The following is an 8,688-nucleotide window of genomic DNA, read 5'->3' as shown; positions in this document are numbered from 1 at the left end:
AGCTCTTCTCTTCTCCAACCTTCTTCCTCTTGCTCTGCCTCTTTGCCCTTTTCCTCTTTTCAGCCGCTTCTCTGCTTTCACGTGAAAACTCTTTTTACCAAAATGGAACTCTTTTTTCCTTATTTCTAACTTATATATATTTTCCAATAATTATTATTCCAATAATAATAATAATAATAATAATAATATTCCAATAATTCCAATTATTTAATTAAATTAATAAATATAATATTAACTTAAATTAAATAATTATCTTATTTTTATCGGGGTGTTACATTTGAAGCCGAGGAAGAGAATGATGCTGAAGAAGTATCTGATGAGTTATCTCGTTTGCTTGAGCATGAGGAAAAAGCCATTCAGACGTTCAAAGAGCAGATTGAATTAGTCAACTTGGGTTCCGAGGATGATGTGAAGGAAGTCAAGATTGGGTCTCAACTGTGTTCAGAAGCTAAAAAGGGGTTGATTGATCTTCTTCGGGATTATTCTGATGTGTTTGCTTGGTCCTATCAAAACATGCCTGGGTTAGATTCTGAGATTGTGGAGCATAGATTGTCGTTGAAGCCAGAATGCCCGCCGGTCAAGCAGAAGTTGAGAAGAACTCATCCTGATATGGCAGTGAAGATCAAAGGGAAGTGCATAAGCAGATTGACGCTGGTTTTTTTGTTACCTCCGAGTATCCGCAGTGGGTGGCTAATATTGTGCTTGTTCTAAAGAAAGATGGAAAAGTCTGCATGTGTGTTGAGTATAGGGATTTGAATAAAGCTAGTCCGAAAGATGATTTTCCTCTGCCACACATTGATATGTTGGTAGAAAATACAAATAAATTCAAAGTCTTTTCGTTTATGGACGGATTTTCTGGTTATAATCAAATCAAAATGGCACCTGAAGATATGGAAAAGACCACATTCATTACACCCTGGGGAACATTCTGTTATAGAGTGATGCCTTTCGGATTAAAGAATGCTGGTGCAATATACCAGAGAGCTATGACCATTATTTTTCATGATATGATGCATAAAGAGACTGAAGTCTATGTTGATGATATGATTGCTAAATCAAGTGATGAAGAAGAACATATTGAGTATTTGTTGAAGTTATTCCAACATTTGAGGAAGTATAAACTCCGTTTGAATCCCAATAAGTGTACTTTTCGTGTTCGTTCTGGTAAGTTGTTGGGCTTTATTGTCGAGAAGGGTATTGAAGTTGATCTTGCCAAGGTCAAAGAAATACAAGAGATGCCTGCACCCAAAACTGAGAAGCAAGTCAGAGGTTTTCTCGACCGCTTGAATTATATCTCAGGATTTATATCGCATATGACTGCCACATGTGCGCCTATTTTCAAGCTTCTTCAGAAAGATCAGTCTTGTGATTTAACTAAAGATCGCCAAAAAGCTTTTGATAGTATCAAAGAATATCTGCTTAAGCCTCCAATTCTATCTCCGCCTGTTGAAGGAATACCGTTGATCATGTATTTGACTGTGCTTGATAAGAGTATGGGTTGTGTTCTTGGTCAGCCAGATGAATCTGGAAATAAAGAGTATGCAATTTACTACCTCAGTAAGAAATTCACTGACTGTGAGACTCGGTATTCTATGCTTGAAAAGATATGTTATGCATTAGCTTGGGCTACTAAGCGTCTGCGTCAGCATATGTTGAATCATACTACTTGGTTAATATCCAAAATAGATCCAATCAAGTATATTTTTTAGAAACCTGCTTTAACTAGGAGGATAGCCCGTTGGCAGATGATGTTATTTGAGTATGATATTGAATACCGATCTCAGAAAGCAATTAAAGGTAGTGTCTTGGTTGACCATTTGGCTTACCAACCGATTGAATATTATCAGTCAGTGGAGTATGATTTTCCTGATGAAGAGATTTTGTACTTGAAGATGAAAGATTGTGATGAACCATTGCTTAAAGAAGGGCCAGAGCCTAGTTCCTGTTGGGGCATGGTATTTGATGGAGCTGTTAATTCTTATGGTAATGGCATTGGGGCGGTGATTACTACTCCTCAAGGCACTCATTTCCCGTTTACAGCTAGATTAACTTTCAAGTGTACAAACAATATGGCTAATATGAAGCTTGCATTATGGGGCTCGAAGAGGCCCATTGATCTCAGAATAAAGTATCTTAACTTCTATGGAGATTCAACTTTGGTTGTGAATCAGATCAAAGGTTAATGGGAGACGGATCGACCCGATTTGATACCGTATAGAGATTATGCGAGGAGGATTTCAACTTTCTTTATAAAGGTTGAGTTTCATCATATCCCTCGAGATGAGAACAGGATGGCAGATGCTCTTGCAACGTTGGCTTCAATGATCCCGATGAAATTTTGGAATGAGGTTCCTAATTTGACTGTGATGCATCTTGATAGGCCATCTCATGTATTTGTTGTTGAAGAGATCAAAGATGAAAAGCCATCGTATTTTGATATCAAGTGTTTCCTCCAAAGTCAGATTTACCTGCCTGGGGCATCTTTGAAAAGATTAACTAGCAATTTCTACCTGAATGGTGGATAGACACGAAGCAGACCTATTGATGATAGAAGTCCATGAAGGTTCCTTTGGTACCCATTCCAATGGACATGCTATGGAAAATAAAACGATGAGAGCAAGTTACTATTGGATGACAATGGAATCTAATTGTTGCAAGTTTGTGATGAAATGCCACAAGTGTCAAATCTATGCAGATAAGATTCATGTTCCTCCGACACTGTTGAATGCCATTTCCTCTCCATGGCCCTTCTCCATGTGGGGAATTGATATGATTGGTATGATTGAGCCCAAAGCTTCGAATGAACATCGTTTCATTCTGGTGGCTATTGACTACTTCACAAAGTGGGTTGAAGCGGCATCGTATGCAAATATGACCAAGCAAGTTGTTGTAAGGTTTATCAAGAATCATATTATATATCGTTATGGTATGCCAAGTAAGATCCAAGATGAATGGGGTTGTTGAAGCTGCAAACAAGAACATCAAGAAGATCATTCAGAAGATGGTTGTGACATATAAAGATTGGCATTGAATGCTCATATTTGCTTTGCATGGGTACCGTACATCCATCCGTACTTCAACAGGGGCAACCCCTTTCTCTCTTGTTTATGGAATGGAAGTTGTGCTCCCAGTAGAGGTTGAGATCCCATCACTGCGTGTGCTAATGGAAGCCAAGTTGACAGAAGTTGAATGGTGTCAGACCAGATATGACCAGTTGAATTTGATTGAAGAGAAAAGATTGACTGCCATGTGTCATGGTCAGTTATATCAACAGAGAATGAAGAAAGATTTTGATTAGAAGTTCAGGCCTCGTGTGTTTAGAAAAGGTGACCTCGTGCTCAAGAAGATTCTATCCTTCAAACCTGATGCTAGGGGCAAATGGACTCCTAATTATGAAGGCCCATATGTTGTGAAGAGAGCATTTTCAGACGGTGCTTTGATTCTTACAACTATGGATGGTGAAGAGTTCACTCGCTATGTGAACACCGATGCAGTTAAGAAATACTTCGCCTAAAAAAGAAAAGAACAGCTCGCTAATTTGAAAACCTGAAAGGGCGACTTAGGCAAAAATGAGAGTCTCGGTGGATTGAAAACCCGAAAGGGTGATCCAGGCAAAAATTAGAGACATAAAACATAAAATTTATCCCGGTATATTGAACACCCCACCTTGGGGCAATCTAGGCAAAAATTAGGGATTATGGCAAGTAACTGCATTCGGTTGATCCTAATCCTAGGAGGCAGTTTTGAGCAAGTCATTTATTTTTGGTTCATCATTCTCAACCAAGGCCAAGCATAATGGATGTTGAAGTTAGTAGGGATATTAGTGATCATTGTATTCAATGTAGCCCTTTTCCATGTAAATTACCATTTTCAACTTTGTAAAGATCTATGGAGTCTCGTCATTTACGGACTACCATTCTATTAAATAAAGTTGAACTTTTATCCAATTGTTTCTATTCTTGTTTACTTTTGCTAAATAAAATTGAATTTTTATGATGATAATTTTAAAATAAATTAATAAATAATAATTTTTTTTCTTAAATAATAAAAACAATCACTGTAAGACTAATCGATTTCAGTAAGGAATGTCAACAGCGATCCGAGAACATGTAAGTCTTGAAGTGTGAAGCATTGTTGGTCTTCCTCAAAGTAGTTTGTTTGATAAATACCTTTTTCTCCAACAGTTCATCATTTATCCCCAACTTGGTTGATGAGTTTTTCTTCCTGAATATTTCATCATCCTTAGTAGTTGAGCTGATGATAAATTCCCTTTGCAAATCCATGTTCCCCAGCTGAGGTGCTCATGTTTGCATCCCCCTATTTGTGATCTATGATTGGGCCCTGGAGATCTGGAACCCTTATTTGATTTCCACTAGCATAATTGTGTGGCATAACTTCGACATTTTCTCCTTTGTATGAATCTGATCCTTGGAATTGGTTTATTTCGTAATTTCCAAGGAGAATTTGGTGATTATCGAGGAATGTGACGATCTGGGTCATAGCGTCCCTAGTAACTTGCCTAACTCCTCATACAGAGTTTTATCTCTTGTATTCCCCGACAGAGTTCATCTTCTGACATGAAGATCCCTTGTTCCCGATAGTGTTGGATTCTGATTAGTTTATTTTAGTCCTCTGCAAGATTGTCTCCCATTCGATAAGGTGTTGACCTAAAATTCCCCGCGGTGTTGACAATTTTGACCCTCGGCATGATTGGTTGATCTTCCCACAGCAATATTCGCTTCTCCACGTGGAGTTTGCCGTAGCAAATTGGAAGCATGTTCTCCATGCCTTTCCCCAGCCATAGTTGATTTATACATAGCTAGATGATTTATTTTCATCCTTAGCATTTTCTCCAGTTGGTGTTTCCATCTTGTTGAGATTAGCCGAATATTGTAGTGATAATTCAAATCTTTGTTATTTGTATCCTTTGTGTTGTTTTTGTCAGCATAATCATAATCACATACATGTATATTCATGCATAAAACACAACATCAGATATTTCGTTGTGCATTTTATCGCATTGATTTTTCATCTGATCTCCTATCGTGATGATTTTATCTCCCCATGCGGATTTGGTGTATTTGGCCTCCTTCAATTTTAGAGTGTTAGCCCATTAAGCAGAAAGAGCTTAACCTTTCTCATTCTCCATTGAGTTATTTCCTCGTGGATGATTATTGTTTCAGTTTACTCCCTAGTTAATTTTCTGGATAGAATCACTCCCCTTAAGTTATATCCTCATTGGGTTGAGTCTTTGTTTGACTGTTTCTTTTTAGTTATAACCTAGATAGATATTTTAGTCCCCTGAGAGTTTATTGCCCAACAACTAGTAATATTCTCCTCAATTGCTGAGTACTTTAATTTTTCCCAATACCCAGTAAATGTAATTTACTTCCTTTGTTTTCCCCAGTGGATTCGTTTTCACGTTTCCCCCAGGTAGTCTATCCTTGATATGTTCATCCTAACCGATGACGGATATTCTTCCTTCTTTGGTTTTCTACCCAGTGAAGAGGTAGTTGTAATCCCTATTTCATTCCCCGTAGAGTATATCCTTGATATGCTCATTTTAACCAGTGGCGGATTTTCTCCCCCTCTTCGGTATTCTACCCAGTAACCGATAGTTGTAATTCCTACTTTCCCCTGTTGAGTTTATCCTTGATATGCTCATTCTAATCGGTGACAGATATTCTCTCTTTGGTATTCTATCCAGTAACTGATAGATATAATTCGTATTTTTCCCCGAAAGTCTATCCTTGATATGTTCATCCTAACCGATGACGGATATTCTTCCTTTGAGTTTATCCTTGATATGTTCACTTTAATTAAGTGACATATACTCTCTCTTTGGTCTTCTACCCAGTAAACGGTAGTTGTAAATCCTATTTGATCTTTTTCCCCAGTGAGTCATCCTTGATATGTTTACCCTAACCGACAACAGATGTCCCTCTATCAGAGTATATTATCTTCCTACCCAATAACCGGTAATAGATAATCTCTGGTACTCCTGTGTTGAAGAACATTTTCCCCAGTTAATTTTAAGTGTGTATTCCCTCAGCGGAATCTCCTTTTCCTATTTGGTCCAAGTATTTCATCTTTGTTCTGATCTACCCGTTTCCCCTGCATATTTTCCTGACCCAGGTTCTTCCATTGATTTATTTTCATGGAAATTTCCCTTGTGTCTCCAGCAGTTTTTAAGTCATAGCCTGACCTACGCATACCTTTTTATCCCCCCAGAGTCTCTGTCTCCCCAGTGAGTTTTCCTTATGGAATGCATTATGCTTCTGTGGACTTCCAGTCTCTCCTGATTCTTTTCCTTTGTGGAAATTTATTCCCCATAAAGATTATTTTTACATGCATACCATATGCATCATGAGGTCTTTTAGGAACCAAAATTTGTTTCTATATATTGTTATTTAAGTCCATTATACTGAGTTGATATGATGATTTTAACCTTCACATCCTCAGTTAGAATGTCCTTAAACATGGGCAGCTGTAAACCATAATTTTGACCCTAAGATACCTCATGCTATCTCATCATTTGCATTGGTTTTAGGATCACACCATGGCATCCTCCTTACCCCTCATTCATTGGGTTTGCATTGGGGGAGATCACCAAATATATTTTATTGTATCATACTTTATTTTTCTTTTGTTTACTAACCAAAATACAAAAAATATGTCTATGTATAGCTTTGTTTCTTTTATAGGTGCATCCACCAATTCCCTATCAAGCTCACAAATAGGGTTTAAGACCCTCAATGAAAGGAGATCAATCAAGATATGGTTCACATTGGTTCTAGACATCATATATGGACCCCCATGATCTTCATTTATTATTTTGATCAAGAATTCATCAAGAGTTTGAAGCTTGTTTGCCTTAGAAACCCTAATTCATCTGGGTATCTTGTGTGACTTTCTCAGCAAGTTTCTTTAATATTTGATCAAATATTTCAAGGGATACTTCATATTACATCATATTATACATATATGGTCCTCCATGAGTCCCAAAGATCAATATAACTTCAAGTTTGCAAGTTGGTTCACGGTGGTTGACTAGAGAAAATCAATTGGTCAAAACTAGGGTTCCCTAGACCTTATCTCCTACAATTGTTGTCATATGAAAATTATTCCAAGATAAAAGTTACTCCTTATGACATTTTAAATAACTTTCATATTGAGGTCAAGATCTAGGTTTGCTTGGAAAGTCATTTTTTATGGTGAAAGATTATAGGTCATTTTGTCTAAACCCTAGTTAGGAGGTCAACTTCCAAGGACCATAACTTGCTCAATATTTATGCGATGAAGGCCATTCAAGTTTCATGATCAACTTCAGGATTTTATTCTTTGAGGAACTTCAAATTGAACTTTCAAAGGCATGTGCAAAGAGGAAACATTATAGGTCATTTTGGGCCATTACCATTGAACAAGAGATTTTCCTCAACTTCTAAAATGTATAACTCCTTCATGCCAAATTCAAATTAGCTCAAGTTTGTGACAAAATTGAAGAGGTTTGAAAGAGATACAACATTGGTGAAGGAACTTTTTCCATTTGAAGCCCATAACAAAAGTTATTCAAGGTGGAAGAAGTGAACATTTGACTTGGGACTTAGAATTTTTTTAATTATGTTTGATTTCCCAAACTTCCACCTCAAAATTCATCATGATCCAAGCTTAAAATGGAAACATGTTCAACATGAAAGTTATTCCCGTTAATCTCTTTCCAAAAAGTCATATATCACCTCATTTGTCTAAGAATTGAGGGACTTGCGAATGAGTTCTTCACAAGGTTCCATTTGGTAAGATTTATGTTCAACATTCATTTCCTTTATGCATGGCTATGTGACATCATTTCAGGTTGGATAAAAGAGAATTATGGATCATTTGGCATCATTTGATGGGCATATGACACACCCATGCATCCATGCAAGTGATATTTCTATTTTTGGCATTTTGAATGAAGTGCGTGGAAAGCAAATGCATAGCCTATAAATAAGACCCATCATGCTCAGAATTGAGGACACCTTGCCCAAGCTTTGAACCTACAATCCTAACCCTCACCATTAGAGTATAAACTTGAAGGTTTTCAATTTCACTTCAGTTTTGAAGTTGAAACTCCAAGAATCCAAGCCCTTCCTTGATCCATTTCACTTCCTGAAAGCATCTGAAGTCAAGCCAAGGCCAATTGGAAGAAAAATCAAGAAAGATTCAAGCTCCCTCGAAGGTGATTGTAAGACCCCAATTTTGACCCTAAGATCCCTCATGATATCTCATCATATGCATTGGATTTGGGATCACACCTTGGCATCCTCCTTACCTCTCATTCATTCGATTTGTATTTGGAGAGATCACCAAGCACTTTTGATTGTATCATACTTTTTTTTCATTATTTACTAACCAAAATACCAAAAATATATCAATGTTTAGTTTAATTCTTTTGTAGGTAGTGTGTGCAACCACAAATGCCTCATTAAGCTCACATCTAGGGTTTGAGACTCCTAATGCAAGAAGACTAATCAAGAGATGGTTCAAATTGACTTTAGACATTATATATGGGTCCCCATGATCTTCATTTATCATTTTGATCAAGAATTCACCAAGAGTTTGAAGCTTGTTTTCCTTGGAAGCCCTAATTCATTTGGGTATCTTGTGTGACTTCTGTAAGACCCTAATTTTGACCCTAAGATCCCTCAT

Source organism: Lathyrus oleraceus, chromosome 4 (genome assembly GCF_024323335.1).
Source record: "Lathyrus oleraceus cultivar Zhongwan6 chromosome 4, CAAS_Psat_ZW6_1.0, whole genome shotgun sequence".
NCBI lineage: Eukaryota > Viridiplantae > Streptophyta > Magnoliopsida > Fabales > Fabaceae > Lathyrus > Lathyrus oleraceus.
The sequence above is the reverse complement of the archived record's forward strand: the minus strand, read 5'-3'. Positions refer to the sequence as shown.